General features: G+C 41.6%; 1 protein-coding gene and 1 pseudogene across 2 annotated transcripts in view; both read right to left on the reverse strand.

Moving 5' to 3' along the window:
* Rhbdd1 (rhomboid domain containing 1) overlaps nt 1-7,229 on the reverse strand; it is a 121,025-nt gene extending 113,796 nt beyond the window's left edge. The window contains exon 1 of one of the 2 annotated variants that reach the window (XM_005360039.3): nt 7,165-7,229. The gene's annotated coding sequence lies outside the window, so the exon portion shown is untranslated. Of the gene's footprint in view, nt 1-6,933; nt 7,042-7,164 lie in introns of those variants that run through there. The other variant, XM_026785818.1, reaches the window with a different exon arrangement.
* Nucleotides 7,230-11,131: 3,902 nt separating this feature from the next.
* Nucleotides 11,132-12,245, reverse strand: LOC101999360 (annotated as a pseudogene).
* Nucleotides 12,246-15,308: the final 3,063 nt, after the last annotated feature.

Below are 15,308 nucleotides of genomic sequence, written 5' to 3' on the forward strand. Positions count from 1 at the left end.
TGTAACTGGATTACACACATACCTTTTAACAGTACAGTATATGAAAGAACCCTAAAAGAAGGATTATCATTATTTTCTATTATTGGGCATGGGCCACAGTGCATTAGAGGACAACTTTGTGGAACTGGTCTTCACTCCTCCTACCTACACATGGGCCCCTCGGATTGAACTCAGGTCATCAAGCTTACATGGCAAACCGTTATCCACTGGGCCATCTCAATGGCCCCATAAATTACTCTTAATTAAAATAAACTATATACTCAACTCTCAAGCCACTTTTTGTCAAGATTATCTGACACTGTGAGAATTTAATGACCCTTCATTGATGGTGAGTAAAAGAAAAAAAAATCTCAAGATGTCAGCTGACAAAATTTTTCTTTTCCCCTTTTAAAAGTGCTTTTGGCTCAACACTAGTGATCAGACTATATTTACACATAAAAAGTGACTGAAAAATTGAAGCTACTAGATTTTGCATATAATCCTCAATTTTGCTCCACAGCTCTAGGTGACTTCAAGCCAACTCTACTCCTGCCCTGTCAACATTCATGATTTCCAGTATCAATCATAAGCCAGTTCCTCCTCGCTCAGACCAGAAGTTTTCGTGTAATGAGAGCTCATTAAAGTTTCCCAATTGACAGCCCTGCAGCCGAAGGTTTGAAACCAGGGTTCACGTGGGGACCACAGTGCAAGTATGCCATGAACACACCCTTCAAGAGGATTTAAGGACTTCCAATCTCATCTTTGCTCTACATCGGATTTCTTTGTCTATCCTGAGTCAGTGAGAAAGCGCTGCCTGCCACTGCCGCCCCTCATTTTATCCGTGCATGAACGGTTTCTGAATAATTTATGGAACTGAATCCGCTCTGCGCAAAAACTAGTCAAGTGGGAAAAGCAGTCACACTTCAAAGACTGGGTGCGTTCCCACAAAGTACACGGGACATCTGCAAATGACTTGGTGATTGGGACAGGTTGGGGATTTCTGCCTAGCTAGCATGAATACTTCATTCTTCCTCTAACAAGAATCTATAGCCCACCCCATTTGCGATCTTGAGAGAAAAGAGGGACTCTCAATCAAGAGTAAGAGTAAGCTACCTGGAGTAACAACTTCGTCCTGGAACTGGTAGACTAGCTGATGGTGTTGGAACTAGGGCAGCAGTCACTGGAAGAACGTGGCCACAAGTACACAAACCCAGAGAGCTCTCCTTATCACTGGTCTTTACTGAGGTACAGCCGTCAGGATTTTCTGTTCAATCTGGGCTCATCCACATAGTTTCCAGTCAGTCTCGACTTTAATTAAATTGCTTGGATCACATCAGATAGAGTTGCTTCTTCTGTGTGCAATCCAGGAGGTCTATCACAAAACGACATATTTACAAAAGTGTTCACAAGCAGGTGTGAGTTTATTTCAAGCACTGCCATCTCCTTTAGACTAACAAAGGCTCTAGCCCATAAGGGACCCAGAACATGGAGGTCAAACAGGCTTATCTCAACAGTCCACTGTGGGCCTGATGTTCCTAAGGGAGCACAGGTTCAAGGAGGCAAGAGCAACTTCTCCAGGAAGTCCTCGTCAATGCGCATTCTTGGTTGAGCACAAGATGAGGACTGTAGTCTCGAAAGGAAAATCAGAGGGTCTCAGTTGTGTCATCTAGTTCTACCAAACTGGTGTTTTTAAAAGAATGAATTAGAAGTAATTACACTGCATTTCTGTACACAAATGAAGTGCCACTGGATAAAAAGGTCTCTAAAACTTCAGGCAAACATCTGCACTCATCCACTACAAAAGAAAAAAAAAAAAAAAACAAAACAGGCTGGAGAGGAGCCTCAGAGGTTAAGAGCACTGGTTGCTCTTCCAGAGGTCCTGAGTTTAATTCCCAGCAAACAAGTGCGAGCTCATAACCAGCTATAATGAGATCTGGTGCCCTCTTCTGGTATGCAGACATATAAGAAGTCAAAACACTATATACATAATACATAAATCTTAAAAGGGAAAGAAAAAAAAGAAAAGAAGCAAAACTAAGCAAGCATTGAATCTCTTCCGTCTCATGGCCTCCAGGAAGGGTTCTAAGCACTTCCCAGAAACTCATCCATTCAATTCTCACTTCACCCAGTGCATAAACAGACACATCTCAATAATCATGAGCCTGGAACAGGCAGGGTCTGTGTCTAAAACCACATGAAGAACATGATTGGATCAGCCTATACTCCTTCTATTTAACAAGCTAGTCCTCTGAGGAAGTGGAAATGTCATCAACAGCAGCATTAGCATAGGATGAACTACTTCAAAACTGCACATACGTGTTCACGCATACATAGGAAATAGCAAAACAAGCTTTGCGGTTTTCTATGGCAATGACACTATCAGAAACATTGTCCTTAAGCCATGAGGAAGATGAAATGATTCCCCAAATTCCACAGAACAGTAGTAAAACCATTTCATAAAAATTAAAGGACTTTTCAGGGTGGAAATGTAGAAGCCCCTCATGAATACAAAATTAGGACACCTTGACAGGAAGAAGAGGATACTGGTTACATGGGAAGAGACGAGGTGCCAGTATATCATCTTTCTATAGTGGCTCAAATTTTGAAGCACAACTCATTCATCACAATGCACAAAATTACAAAGTTGCTGAAAGAAAGGTATCATGGTTTCAGTGTTGCCCAAAACACTTTGTTCAAAAAAAAGAAAATCCAGAATTACACATGGCTGCAACACACACTCATTACATGTTACTTATAAATCCGAAGTCACTGTAATACATACATAAATTTCATTCATTGCTATCCTAATACTGTGACTCTGGAATAAAAATATACGTCATTTAGCACCCTGAGGAAACAGCTCATGGTGTAACATCCCTGAAGTTAAAGTCAGAAGGGGTCAAATATGGTATGTGACCTTGGATTGGACACAGCAAGACCTCAGTTCTGCTGAACTTGCTGGCTCTTTAGCTGCTGGATAAAGAAAATCCCTCTGACTTCCTAAAGCCACGGTGAAGACGGATGAAATAGCATACCACATAAAAGCACGTAGTACACCACTGTAGTTCGGTTTTCATTTTCCCTTCCTGTCCATAAAGTAATGAGACTTTCTCCCCATGGAACTGGACTTTATTGCTTTGTAATTATGATGTACATGTAACAATGTCCAAGAAACTAGACGGTAAATAACACTGACATGCAAGCCTGAATGCACACGCTGTCAGCTGGCTATCATCTGGATCCCAAAGGGCTCCTGCACGCTATCTATTGCATCCCAGAAATATGACACATTTTCTTTTCCGAATACAGCCAGAATTAGCCACCAGCTTTGAAATATCACCACCATGATGCTGCAAGGAGCAGCTGGTTGATTGAAAGTGACTCCCCTCCCCCACTCTCCAGCTGTCACCAGGAAACCCCTCTCAATGTGTGAAAATGACAGTGGTACTACCACTACTAGGAACAAGCTCACAAATGGTTAGATTTTTATGGGGAGTCATTATTAAGTAAAAATTAAGTAAAACAGAAACAAACAAAAACTACTTTACCATATGAATGAAAAGCAGATACTGTCATACAGCAAAAACACTACAGCTTGTAAACACAAACAACACCATCTACTTTCTTTTGACTCATTGTTTCTCTTCCCCAGTCACTTATGATACTAAATAACAGTTAAAATATGAAGCAGTTTTTAATACACATACAGCTGTCACAGTGTAAGAGGGATTTTTAAAAAGCTGTGGTGTTTGTTGTTTGTTTTTCTGCATGGAATCCTATTTCTGTAAAAATACAGACTGAAGACTATTTGTTCAGGTTTTTGTTGTTGTTGTTTTTGTTACTTTGTTTTTAAATAATCACCCATGTCTCTGTATGAAAACCCAGACATATGCTTGCCCCAGTGACAAAACTAGCGACATGTCTAAGGATTCTAACATCACAGTTTTAGGTATAGAGCCCTTGTGGAGCTATGTCACTGACAGTGACTCATACACAGATTCCCAGAATCCCATTCTCTAGACACATTCTGCATCAGGAGTCTGTGTCTTTCAACCCCACAGAAATCATGAGTCTTTTGACATTTAAATTTTCTATGTAAATTTCTGCTTAAGAGGCTCCAAGTTAAAACAAAATTAAACAAACAAAAAATCTGAAAATCACTGTTTAGACGGAATAAAAGCTCCATCAAAGGAATTCTTTTAAAAACAATTTCAAACTTTTAATGACTTTTTAGAATAATTTTAATGTAGTACACGTATAAGTGTATAGATTATTTATTCTTATATTTGCTCCTTACCTGCATACTACAAAGTAAACAAAAGTATGGCCCATTATGAATTTTTCTAAGTATATTTCATGTTCATACATTTATAGCTATGTAAAAACATGAGGAAAATATAAGGACTTCGACTTTTTTTTAAAAAAGTAGAACACACCAGTGTTCTAGGTAAAGTATATATATTGAAAAATATCGATTATTTCAGGGCCAATAACATTTTTATGCATTTATCTGCAGAGGTATCATTGTCTATAACACAAAGAGCATCATATGACAGAGAAATCTGTACCCAAAGAAATCAAGTATAAGATAATCAAAGACATTTTGATGTTAATTAACTCTAATCTTCTGGAAACTATGAAAACAATGTCTAGAAATCACTGCCGATGAAATAACTGATGGTTTTCTACCAAGCTGAGCTGTAACTTTCTCCAAGTGTCGGCTTTCTTTCACAATGTTATGAAGCCTTGACTCTCACTTCCGCAGCTTCGCCACTTGAAAAGAGAAGTGGCTGGGTAATAAAATGACCTTGTGTCATTAGGAAATGAACAGGGCAGTCAGCATGAAACTGACAAACATTTCTTCCCCTTCCAACAAGAGACATTGTCTAACATGATGCAGTAACAAATAAGAGTTAACACACTGTCTCATTTAACATAGGCACCTCAGATGCTGTTATGACTTCCACTTTACAGGGGAGATTAAAACTGGACAGATGCTAATTTGTCTGTAGGCCATAATCAATGCACGGGGGGGGGGGGGGGGGGGACAGGACTCAAGCAGGGTTGGTCTGACCCAGAACCATAGCTACCCATCCTTCTCATATAGAGAGTAAGAAAACATTTGGAGCCTTTGAAAAACAATTGTTTCGTGATGGGACTGAATCATTTTGGTGGTAAGGTTAACTGATACTGACAGAAACACAAGCAGCATATGTACATGACAATTTACTCCCTATGGAATTGCAGAGTCTCAGGTACTGAGTGCCAGTGCTCTCTAGTCAAAGTTGTATGTTATACAGGCCACAGTTAGTTGCTAATCCTTTTCAATACTGTGACAAAGTCTAGGCTCTAGGGCAGCCGCTTCAAATCCTGAATGTTTCTTTCTTCCCCTAGGTGAACTCTTGGAGAAAGGAATAATTCTTAGAAATTGCTACATGTAGCAACCTGAAGACTATCAGCAGGTTGAGAGCCTGTGTAACTTAATTGTGAGCCTTCAAATAAAAACAGACAGGAGGCCTTCTTTGCTATGATGGAGCTGTATGACATATGAGGACAAAAGATAAGGCTAGAAACATCATCAGCTTTGGCTTTGGAGTGCTAGCCACTCCTCTACCTTTCTTTTCAACTCTGTTCTGGCCTTTACCAAATTCTAGGTCAACCTTTGGTATAACTAAGCTGAAGAAACAAGAAAACCAAAAAAGTTTAAATTACTTTGTCACAATTACTATCAGCCCATTTTGTAAATAATACTAGTATTAGTGCCTACTGCTGTAACTTTCTGGTGTTTTGATTTTTTGGATAGTGCCTCATTATGTATCCCAGGCTGGCCTCCAACTTCGGATTTCTCCTGCCTCAGCCTCCAGAGTACTAGAATTACAGGTGTAAGCCACCATATCCAGCTAAAAAGTTATCCTGTGTCTAAATTCTCAGAATGTGACAGGATAAAAGAAATATCCTTTATGTGGCAGCCACAATATCCATGGACTCCCAACTCCTATGGATCCCACAATCTGCCCTTCCTCCACAATCTCCGTGCTTTCTTCATGCAGGTCTAGTAACTTAGTAACGCCCGACTTTTGAGTAACGTGTTAGCACTACCTAAGCTCATGGAATGCTTAGCACTATGACGTCACAGTTAAGTGACTTCACCTTATTCAAACATCATCTGTGATTTCGTAAGTAAGTACTTTTTATAGCTATGCTGTTCGTGAAATTCAGCACCCAGAAGCACTGGAATGGACCTGAAGGCTTGCTCAAAGGGCTGTGACACTAAAATCTGTATTGCCAACAATTTCCCAGAAGACGTTGATAATGTGGCACTCCGGGACCAAAGCAGGACTACTGTGTGAGGATCACCTGCTCTCCTGGAATGAGTCAGAACACTAGAAGAGTGGAAGCAGAATCAGTAACAAAAGCAGGAAGAGGTAAAGGAGGACTCTGGAACAAAAAGGAGAGAGGTATGATAACTAGACACCCTCCACAACAACAACAACAAAAAGTGTGTGCCACGAACCTACTGAAAGGGACTTTAAGACAGCCTGACAAATAAATCTTAATTGTGTAACAATCAGATATTAATAGTTTTAAAAAAATACTTGATGCCTTGTTTGCAACAACAGAAACGCATACAATACGAGTTTTTTGTGTGGGCAGGAGAGATGAGTCCTTCAGGTGTAAGTCTGTCCCTAATAACGTGGAACAGCCTTTCAGAGGTTAGTATGGGTTTTCGTACCGAGACCGAAGCAGCGGTCCCACAAACACCTGCTACAATAAGCTCTGTGGCTGATGCAATTTCGTCTCAAACTTGCCGATATCAGAGGAACCTATCAAAAGCCCATCGGGGAAGCCCTGACTTCCAAGCGTTCGGGCAAGTTATCAGGGTGAGACCGGCCCGCGTCTCCTCCCCGACCACCACCAGGCCCCTGTTCCCCCTCCACCCCAACTCTCACCCACCCTGAGCCTGAGGGGATAAGAAGACCCAGACCAGCCCGGCCGGTTCTGATCTCCCGCCCGGTTCCAAAGCAGCGCTTCCGCCCGGCGGACCCTAGCCCCAAGGCAGCGTTTCCGCCCGGCCCGCGCCAGGGATCTCAGCCCCGGCCCCTCCATCTGAGGTCCGGGAAAGCCGCGACACCTGCCGCACAAAAGCGACGCCCCAAACTCAGCCGAACAGACGCAGAAACTCACTCTCTCTAAGACCCGCCTGCGTCCTCACGTATTCCCGCGTATGCGCGTCATCACGCCCGGACTCCGAATCCTGAGGCTCCACTTCCCGCACGGACGCCTATTCCGGAAGCTCCACTTCCGGCGGCCTGGCTGTAAAGAAGCACACTGGCCGCGCATGCTCATTGCTGTTTACGGCCTTTCTCGGGTTCCTCTAGCTAATTATATAGGGGTTGTCCGACTCAGCACAGAGTAACAACGACGTCAGCGTCCTTTTACCACCACAAATAACCAAAGACCACTTACCACACTCAGAGCGCATGAGTCCTGCCTATAGCCAGCTCCCTCAAGGTGGAGAAAGTTCATTCCTGGCCCAGTGCAGCCTGAGAAGTGGACAGGGGAGACACTGCCTGCTCCACACGGGCCGGAGAGAGCCGCTAGTCTCAGAAAGTAGGCCAGCGAAACAAGGCCATGGTGTACGTTTCGGTCCCCAGGCGCAGTTCCGAGGCTGCGCTGCTTTGCCTGTTTACTGCTTGAAGGGCTTGAGGTATAAGGTATTTGAGTCTTAGGTCATTTGATGCCATTTCCCCTCTGCTTCCAGTGTGGAACCGGTTTCGTGGGCAGTGTAGAAGCCAGCTTCAGCTGAAGACTATGCTGCATTAATTTCGTACAAGTAGACGTCTTTGACATCAATTTTTCTAGGAATTGGAGGAAAGTTTCACTTTTCCAGGGCGCGAATTGGGTGCAGGTAGCCCTCTGTTTATTTTCCAAAGGTTATAGCAGCCGTGTTTAGTTGGTGGGTTAAAACTTCATGTGCCACAAAAGTTTTTCTTCTATTATTGTATAATAGAATAACTCTTCCTAGAAATGTTTATCTTAGGGTTGGAATGTAAGTGAAAATGTGGCTCATTTATACAAGATATATTTGAGACTTCGAAATGACAAAATTAGCAAATTCAAGGATGAATTCTTGAACCTTATAATTTAACTCTTTTAAGGTGAAAGAGTATGTTGGTCCAAGACTGACAATGAGAAACTGCATTCCTGAAAACAGAAGCCCACGTAAACAGGGAGAAGTAATTTACACTAAATATATATCTCCTTAGAAAAAATAGGTGCAATTTCTCAAATAGAGGGACTCCCTGTTTTTTTCCTTCTGATCAATCATAATGCATCCATCCTATTAATATACTCCTTGTTATGCCCATGTCATGAGCTCCCTTCCCCAAAGACCACCAGGAGTCCCGAGTCCATATACAAAAGCAAAGTCTTTCTGGCAAAACTGGAACTTGGACTCTCTATCTGTTCTGACACAGCAGTTGGATCAGGGAGCCCTGAGCTTAGTTGAGGCAGGATTTTTTAAAAGTAATGGATGGGTGGATAGGGAAATTCCAAAATCGGATGGGGGTTGAACTGATTGGGCAGGAGTAAGGTAACAGTTTTATCAAACAGGGATTGGTAATGGTATCACTACAAGAAAATTGGCAACCTATATACAAGTTCAGGAAGCTATTTTTTTTTCTTTTGTAACATACCAATCCCAGTTCCCCCTTCTTCCTCTCCTCCTGCTACCCCTATCCACCCACCCCATCCACTCCTCAGAGAGGTTAAGGCCTCCCCTGAGAAGTCAATAGAACTGTCCCATCCCCTCCTTGAGGTAGGACCAAGGTCTTCCTCCTCCCTATGCCTAGGCTGAGCAAGATATCTGTCCATAGAGAATGAACTCTACAAAGTCAGTTCATGCATTAGAGTTAGATCCTGGTCCCCCTACCAGTGACTTCATCTACCCACAGAATCAGCTGACCCGAATTTGTGGAAGATCACTGACTCCTGACTGACAACCGGGGAACATGTTGTCACCAAACTAGGCCCCTGAATACAGGTGACAATGGTGTGGCTTGGGCAGGTAAGGTATTCTTAATGTTCCGGAGCATCTAGTACTTTTTTTTGTCTCAATTCTGATTGGTCCCTGCAGGGTACTGTCTGAGCATTTCCTGATTACTGTAATGGTGAGGCCTAGTCCCACTGTTGTTAGTTTGCAGCCTGTCATGACTGCACTGATGTTAAGTTGTACCTCTTCACTCCTGTCTTCTATTCTCTGCCACCCTCCACACCTTTTTATACTTATATTGTTTTTGTCACTATTTAAGTCATTAAATGCAGAGGTGACTTTAGAAGAGCCAGAAATCAAGTTTCAAATCAGTAATCTCAAAAAAAAAAAAAAAGAAACATACATTTGTAGATAGGGCTTAGGAGTGTGCTTAGGGAGTAGGGTATGAGGATACACACCAATAACCCCAACAGTTTGAAGGTAGAGATGAGAAGAACAGAAACTTGAGGCCAGCCTCAGTTACATAACTTCAAGACCAGCTTAGGCTATATGAGTACCTGTCTCAAAAAAAAAAAAAAGTAAATGAAAACATTTCTATCCTATTTTAAATATAAGTAAAATGTTTCATTGGCATTTGAGAAGACAGAGAGAACAGAGATTTTTGTTTTGTTTTGTTTTTTTGAAAATGACTTTACCATGTATGATGGCAAATGCCTGTAATCTCAGCACTTGAAAAGTAGAGACAAGACTATCAGGAGTTCAGGACACCCACCGGTGCATCGCCAGGTTGAGTCTATCCTGGGCCACATGAGACCCTGTCTCAAACCTGCTTTTTCAGCCTGTGTGAAATGATTTGCTGAGCAGGCTAGACTTTAAAAGTTCTAGTTAAGATGAGCCTTTTGTATCATGCCAGAATCCCTTCTAACTTGACAGATGTCACCTGGGTCTTAATTTCCTAGCCTAAATTTAATAGTCAGTAGATTCTTACATGTAAACAAGACTTAAAAAATGCTGAAGTATCACTGGGTGGTGGTGGCACACACCTTTTAATCTCAGCACTCAAGGCACAGAGTCAGGTGGATCTCTGTGAGTTTAAGATCAGGCTGGTTTATAGAATGAGTTCCAGGACAGCCAGGGCTAAAAAAAGCAAAAAACCAAAAATACTAAAGAGTCAATGCCAGAATAAGCTCTCTAACATAAAAAGCACACAATTGTTATATTAGCTTGTAAAATATGATTTTATTTTTTTTAATTTTTACTGCAATACGACAATGAAGTAAACAGTAATTAGACACCTACCAATTTTCCCCAAACAAATAAAGCATGTAAAAATAACTCTGCCTATATATGTGCAGCTTCTCAAATCACGTTAGAGGGTCTCACATTCAATAATCAGGAAATTTTAAAATCGCAGTTGTTGCGGGAGGTCCTTCCGCTCCTCCAGCCTATAGCCGCTGAGATACCCGCCCATTGGGGCGTGGTCTCTCTCCCTTTAAAAAAGCGGCCACTTCCTTCTCTCGCTCTCTTCACTTCCTGCTCGGCTGGCGGCTAGACTCCCTTCCTGGTCGTACAGAGGGCTGACGGTGATCTGTAAGTTTTTTCCCCTTTAAATAAATACTACCCTGTTAATTATAATTCCAAACTGCTGTGGCATCGTTTGTGACTTACGTCTACACGCAGTAATTATTCTCATTTTAAGAAAATGTCCCCCTCTACCCTCCCAAGTACTGAACATGAAGAATGGGCTTCCTTTTGCATCAATTTCATATTTATGTGAAGCAGCAACAATGACCACCAATAATTTGGCATTTCTGTTTACAGATGCTCCAATTTTTTTCCAATTTCAAAAAGCCATTATCCAGTGTTGCCTTAAAACAGACTGTAGATTCTAGGTAACAAAGATTCAGAAACTGTTAATGTTAAGTCAAAGAAAAGAGAAAGCAGGACATTACACTAAATTTCTGGATCTAATACACTAGAATGAAACCCAGGAAATGTTACCTACTGTTTGGAAGAATGAAGACCTGCAAAGGCGGATGTTTGGTTGTCTAGTATTTTGCACTTTTTTGTGTGTGGCTTTGTAGTATCTGCTAACTGAAGCAGACATGCATCATGTGTATCCCTGCCCTGTGTCCTAGCTCCCTCCCTCCCACCCCACCAACCTACTACCGTATACCAAATATTGTGGCTATGAGCCCAAGTCACCCCAGACAATCCAGTGAACAAAGTTAGTGTAATGCACTGGTGTGAGTGAGATACAAAAGAGTCTCTTCAATCTTCGTCAAAGTTCTGCTGTGGAAGAAAGTTGACAGCCAAATTCTCATTCTTCTCACAAGCAAAGTAAGCTTGAATCACAAGTCCTTCAGGAAATCTAGTGCCTTTAACTGCAGCAACTGAGGGTTCTCTCCACCTATCTGCTGTAGCAAAGCTGGAAGCAGGGAAGGATTCTGCTGGATAATTTGTCCCATCTGTTGAAACTGAGGTTGAGTCCTTAAAAATCCAAGGGAGTGACCTCCAGCACTAGTAGCTGTCATTGCTGTTGTGGTCACTGCAGCTGTTGCCACTGCTGGAGACTGAGGAGTTCATTACTCACTGCCTGGGGAGGAGGATCAACCACAGCCCGACTTTCTCTATCCCCCGGGATTCCCATTAGAAGATATTCCACAGCTCCATCGGGGTTGTTGAAACTGGCTTTCAGGGCCACAATTACCTGCTCTCGTTCATAACCCATTGACATGATCTCAGTTATCATAATCTCTTAGATTGACCTGTCACAAGGGCACTTTTTGCATCTTGGAAAAGATTTGACCAGGACGAATCTCCTGGTGTACTCTCAGCTGGTGCTGGGCTAGTAACCACTGGGGACTGTGCTGGCTTTTCTGCAGCTTTCTTAGGCTGAGTTGCACTAGAGGTACGGGTACAGAAGATGCTGTAGTTGAGGCTGGAGTAGTAGATGCTGGTGTGGAAGTGGGAGCTGAAGCAGGGGTGGGGGCTGGAGCCTGAGCCACAACTGCTGCCATTGAGAAGCTAACTGCAGCCATGGTGGGAGCATTCCATGGCTGAGCTGTCACTGGCACTGGGGCTGTCACTGCTTTGGGTTTTGTCACCATAACCACCACAAGTTTTTCTTATCAGTTTTGTATTCTTTGAGAGCAGTGTCATCACTGAGGATTTTGCCTGCATAGATTAGCTTCTGACCTACTACTGGAAAGGCGTCTTTCCCCTTTTCAGATTCAATCTTCTCTTTCAATGCTGCTATCTTCTCCCGGTTGATGTCAATCTGATCTTGAAGGTCTGCTTTCGAGGGGTCTTAAGAATGACCTGCTTGGTGCCTGCACTGGGGCCTGGATGCCCCAGGGTGACTGCGATCCTCGTGCTCTTAGGAGCTCAAAAGTATTTTTAATGGTCAGATAAGATAACAATATGCACATTCCATTTAATATTAACGTGTATTTATGGTCTAACATGTAGTTTGAATTGTAGCTAAGCCTTGATGGACAAGCAACAATTCTTGGTATTAGCCACTTTATTTAAACTAGTGTTCCTAAAAGGTGGTGCTTACATCAGAACGGGAGCTGTGGTCTACCTCTTTTGTCAGTCCACAATCCAGTCCTGTGGGAGCTAGCAGGGAAACAGACAGACATGGCCACCTTTCAGAATCCAGCCTGAAGGTCAAAGATGCCGGGCAACAACACCGTGCACCCAAAACTGGATTATCTTGTAAAGGAGGTATTTGTTTTTTCCTTTACTACTTCTAATGAATCAAATATATTGCACCCAAAACTGTTTCAAAAGATGGATAAAGGTGGAGGCTGGAGAGACGACTCAGTGGTTAAGAGCACTGACTGCCCTTCTAGAGGACCAGAGTTCAGTTCCCAGCACACACATGGGAGCTTACAGCTGTCTGTAACTCCAGTGCCAGAGTATCTGACACCTTCACACAGACATATATGCAAGCAAAACCCCAATGTACATTAAATAAATAAATATTTTTTTAAAAAGATGGATAAAGGAATGTATATCATCCCTCTTATGGAGCAGCTTGCAAATTAAATGATTCAACTGTGATATACATGATTACAACAGGGCAGAAATGGACCACGTGTTATGATAAGACTGTCAATACTTAACAGCAGACTGTACACACAGAGAGTAACTCTAAGAGACTTATAGTGGGCATGGGAAATAGACTTTAAGAAAATTAAAGCTTTGTAGGAATAAAAAGATTTCACTGTAAGATAGCCAACACATTAAGAAAATTCAAGAACTTTTATAGTCCAACAATACAATTGATAGAACTGGGAGTTCAGAGTGTAGCCCAGTGATTTAGTGCCTGCCCAGCAGCTGCAAAAAGGGGGTGGGGGAAATAGAATTAAGAGGTAGACAACAAGAGTCTGATATTTCAATACTCTCAATAATTGGTAGGAAATTAGACCCAAAACCATTAAGTATATAGAAGCTGTAGGGAAAAAAAAAACACTCAACACAAATGCTAAGTGCAGACCACTCTACTTAATAGCAGCAGAATTTATACTCATTTTAAAGTGTCTGTTCTTTTGAATAGCCCCATATGGTGGGTCATAAAACAGGTGTGAATAAATTTAGAATGAATGGGATTGTACAGGGTATCCTCTCTGGTAACAATGAATTAAATTAGGAATCGACAATAGTGTTGGGAAATTAAATTATTCAATGGCTAAAAAGGTAAAGAAAATTAAAAAGTAGTTTTAACTGGGCAAAAATAAAACATTAAAATTTCCTAGTTCCATCTAAAACCATGATCTGAAAGGCACTTACTTCCGCAAAGCACTGTCTTGGAAAAGGGTCTCAAAAGTTTAGTTTTAAGACAAAAAAAACAAACAAACAAACAAAAAAGAACAGCACACACACACAGATATATACACCAAACATAAATGAGGAACTACTGCACAGAAAAATGGAGAGAGATCTACAAAAATTATGATTCTTTTTTTTAATGACTATTTAATTTACAAAGAGGAAAAAGATAGAAATGCCCCAAATTAGGCCTGAAAATACATATATCACATGACCCACTCTGTAGAAATTTATTACATGATTATAAGAAACTATGTATAAATGTATGTTAATAAGGTAACTTGCAAATGAAGGAGACAAGGTCTTGGATACAAACTGTCAAAACTTGTTCAAAAAATAACATCTAAAAAGACTTCATTGTCTAGGATTGATATCTAACATAGGAAAAGAAAGAAAGTAACCAGAAACTGGGCAACCTGAAACATCAGCTACTTGTTTTCTCAGCGCTCTGGAGGCTGCAAGTCCAGTATCAAAGCTCCCTCTGAAACGAGGAGGGAAAATCCTTGCCTCTTTCTAGCTTCTGGTATTTGTATCAAACTTTAGTCTTCTTTGGTTTTCATGGCAACACCTGTGTGTCTGTGGGCATTAAAACACGTTGCTTCCCCAGCAGCTCATGCATGCACACACACACACACACACACACACACACACACTCTATGACATTCACAGGGTTGAAAACGCCCATTTATCTCAATGTGACCTCATCTAAACATTACACTTGCAATGGTCGTCATTCAAACAAAACATCCTGAGGATAAGGTCACAGGTGAGTAGATCAAGAGGGACATTAAGACAAAACTACTTTGGGGTAAGAAATGTATTGTAAGTGTTATAAATGCCATGGGGGGACAACATGGTGGCAGCTCTGAGGAGAGTTTAGGTCCATGATGGAGAGTGGGGCGGGAGTCCAGTAGGTTGCAGACGAATGAGGAAATTCTATGCCGTGTGGTTGATGAGTGATCCATATTATGTGTTTGTGTACAGTCAAGCTCTCCTTCATTCCCGGATGACAGAGGAGGCTGAGAGGATCTTGCATTGTGAGGAAAAAATATACGATCTTGATGTTGAGGAAGTAAGACCCATTTAGTTAAACATGAATCCATCCTGTGGAGTAGCCACTGCTGTCTGATAGCCTGGGGACTGCACCCCAGCCAGGAGGGTGGAGAGAGACAGGGATGCAGGTAGATGGGCGTCCCCTGAAAAGGGGTCTGTAGTTAACATCAGAGTGGTGATCAGTGGGATCTCATCCTATCTTTATGAGTGACACAATTCAACTCATAATAGACAAGTAAGAATTTGTATTATTTAAAACCTACCCACAAAGAAAAGCTCACACTCAGGTGGACTAACTGATGAATTTGATCAAATATTTAATGAAAAATGATATAAATAACTGTGTGAACTTCTTGAAAATATAAGATCAGTTCTCATTATATGAGGTAATTACCCTGATACCATAATAAAGAATGTATTAAAATAAAAAAGAACTACAGATAATATG

This window comes from Microtus ochrogaster, linkage group LG2 (genome assembly GCF_000317375.1).
Source record: "Microtus ochrogaster isolate Prairie Vole_2 linkage group LG2, MicOch1.0, whole genome shotgun sequence".
NCBI classification, from domain to species: Eukaryota; Metazoa; Chordata; class Mammalia; order Rodentia; family Cricetidae; genus Microtus; species Microtus ochrogaster.